The sequence below is a fragment of the Mus caroli genome, chromosome 6, assembly GCF_900094665.2.
Source record: "Mus caroli chromosome 6, CAROLI_EIJ_v1.1, whole genome shotgun sequence".
NCBI lineage: Eukaryota > Metazoa > Chordata > Mammalia > Rodentia > Muridae > Mus > Mus caroli.
In genome coordinates, this window is record NC_034575.1 from 21,652,105 (window position 1) to 21,655,686 (window position 3,582).

The window sequence follows — 3,582 nt, forward strand, 5'->3', positions numbered from 1 at the left end:
ATACAAATATGCATATACATTAACAAATACACACACAAGCATATAATTGTACATACATATACATATGCACACATAGAGACATGCACATATACATGCAAAAACATACTCATGCATGCATGCCTATACACAGGTGGGGGCAAATAAATTCACGTGTTTATGAAAATGAACACACACAGAAACAAATACATATGCATGCACACACATATTCATGTGGGGACACACAATGCACAAACACATTAGTGGACATACACACAAACACATACACAACACATACGTGAACACAAACATTCACACAGATGTGTACCATAGGAAAAGAAACACATACACACAAATATGCATCCACATAGACTTATACACTCATGAGCACATACATGAATACATGAAAGCACATACATGTGTGTACACACACACACACACACACACACACATATGCACAGAGAAGACATGCACACGTGGACTGTTATACACACATATAAGCATGTACACACACATGGTATATACTAATTTAAAGGGTTAGTTAGAATCATTTATTTGTAGTTCTGGTAATGACATATATCCCATTTGTTCTGGTTTCTTATGAGGATATTCAGTTACCATAGCCGTGCAAAAAGTATACAATTATACTAATCTCTGAATATGAGTCTGTCCACAATTGTGGGGCTGGTTGTTTGACATGGTCAAGTGTCCAAAGCCATTGTGAAGCTGGACCGTCCCAAAAGCTTGAATTTACTGTGCCCAAGCACATCTGTCTTAGGGTTTCTATTCCTGCACAAACATCATAACCAAGAAGCAAGTTGGGCAGGAAAGGGTTTATTCAGCTTATACTTCCATACTGCTGTTCATCACCAAAGGAAGTCCGGACTGGAACTCAAGCAAGTCAGGAAGCAGGTGCTGATGCAGAGGCCATGGAGGGGTGTTACTTACTGGCTTGCTCCCCCTGGCTTGCTCAGCTTGCTTTCTTTTAGAACCCAAGACTACCAGCCCAGAGATGGTCCCACCCACAAAGGGACCTCCCCACTAGATCACTAATTGAGAAAATGCCCCACAGCTGGATCTTGTTGTGGATAGCCTGGGGCTAATTATATTTGATGTTGATTCCATTTTCCTGTCAGTGGTTGTGAACAAGGAATGAGTCAACACTCAGGTGATTTCCTGTAAACCTGTTTCCCACCTTAATTTGTAAAATAAAGGAGAGCTGATGATTTGGCAGATAAAAGGAAAGGTGGAGTGGAAGGTGGGAGAGAGTGGAAGAAGATGGAAGAGGGAGAGGATGCATAGGAGGAAGAAAAAGAAGAAAAGTGTAGCAAAAGCAGGTGGCCTGGAGATGAGTTCTAAGGGGTCTCATAAGCTGTGGGAGATGGTGGTATAGCAGTAGATCTGCCCAATCTAGGCACACAGCATGTAAACATGTTAACTGTTGTGTTTTCATTGCCAGGGCATAGTTGGGTGGAGATTTACTGCAACAGGCTCTCATGGCGGCACTTCCCCAACTGAAATTCCTTTCTCTGTGATAACTCCAGCCTGTGTCATGTTGACACACAAAACCAGCCAGTACAACAACTGTGGTCAAGAGTTATCTTAAGCCTGCTGTATTTTGTCTTCTGCTAACCAAATCCAGAGCTTCTAGTCAGTTAGCAAGTACCAGTAGTGACATGGATCAGTGATCACTTTGAGGCTTTAATCCGGAGACAGTGTGATTCCCTTCAGGCCAGTAAGTCACTGAGGGAACAATCTGCATTAAGAGATGGAAGCTAGATTTATTGTTGTCTTTGAGTATTAGGTTTTATTATGTAGACTGGGATTGGTATCAATGACCCAGGATTATGTTCATTTTTCTCTCTCTCCATCTGATATCTCCTTTTATGCTATATTGATTGGGACTGAAGAATCAGGGGAGTGTGGAGGAGTGACATAAAACTCTTCTTCCTGACATTTTCAGTGCATCTTTTCTATAATTGTGCTATACATGTTTTATGATTCTAGGCACTTTACCTATCTCTTATTGATATAGTTTGTATATAATTAGATGTTAAAACTGGTGGTTGTAAGTACAGTTCGTAGGGCCTACTCTGACATCTTGAACTACCACTATGTAGATTAATTTACTTGGCTATAGAAAATATTCAAACTAATCTTTAATTTCATTTTGACTTGTAATTTTCTTCACCCCTAAAAAAACTTAATAAAATTTGGTTTAAAAGCTATTCAAATATATCATATTGACTATTGATTAAATATGCCAATATTTAGCCATATATACTTATTATAAACTTGAACTTTTAAATCCAGATCACATATCATAATTTCATAGTCACTGAAAAGTGTGAATGTTATACTATCTTTTGGATATACTATAGACACATTCAGAAATAGTTCATATAAGAAATGCATATAAATGTTACAACATTTTTAAGAATTTTATATGTTAAAATATTTGGGTATCTTTGAATATTTGTCTGATTTCATGATATTTTAAGTATGTGAAAGTCACATGGATGAAGGAACAGGAATTTTATATTGTATACCAAGAGAAAGTTCTCCCCTCAGGGATTCCTAATCTTGGTGTGTTAGGACCCTTTCATCTACAGTGTCTTTGATAATGTGCAGTCTTCAGTAACAGTGAAAAGTTAGTTTCACAAATATTGCAATACTTGTAAAATGTTCTGAAAATAATATACAATAACAAATAATTATATAATGTCTGAGTCAGGGTCATGGTTTATATTGCTGTGACAAAAAAGCAGGTTGGAATGGAAAGGGTTTATTCTGTTTAAATTTCCAGATCACAATCCATCATTGAGAAAGTCATGACAGGAGCTCAAGCAGGGCTAGAACCTGAAGGCAGGAGCTGATATACAGGCCAGGAGGGTGCTGCTTACTGGCTTGCTTCCCATGGCTTGCTCAGCTTATTTTTTTAATAGAACCTAGGACCACTAGCCCTTGGATGATACCACCCACAGTGGGCTGAATCTTCCCCCATTAATCACAAACTTAGAAAATACCTTACAGCGAGGTCTCATGGAGGCATTTTCTGATCTGAGCCTCCTTCTTTGATGATTCAAATTTGTGTCACTTTGACACCCAAACAGCAAGTGCATATACTTGGTTCATAGTTTGAGTTTTATGCAATTGGAAAAATAATGACTATAATTTGAAACTGTCCATCATATTGAATAACGGGCATAAACACCATTTATTAATATGCTTATTTTGCACCAAACTTGAAGATGAGGCTGTAAACTCACTGTCTGTAGTGTAAATCAAAGCCCTCATAGGTAACATTTAGTACAATATCATCATAAACNTAGATTTTTATTTCACACTTTGTCATTTCTATATCTGTACCTAATTTCATCACATCAAGTTTTCCTAAACTCTTGTGTAGCAGTAAATGCATGATGCATCAGTTGAAAAGCACTCTGTTTTAAAATAATGGAAAACACTACTAGCAAAATCAATTTCTGATATTTCTTATAAGTACTTAAAACTAAAATTCCCAAGTGAGTTTCATATTGGGTCAACTTCTATGTAGCTCCTTTCATTAGATGGGGGGGGGGGGGGGGGGGGGGGGGGGGGGGGGGG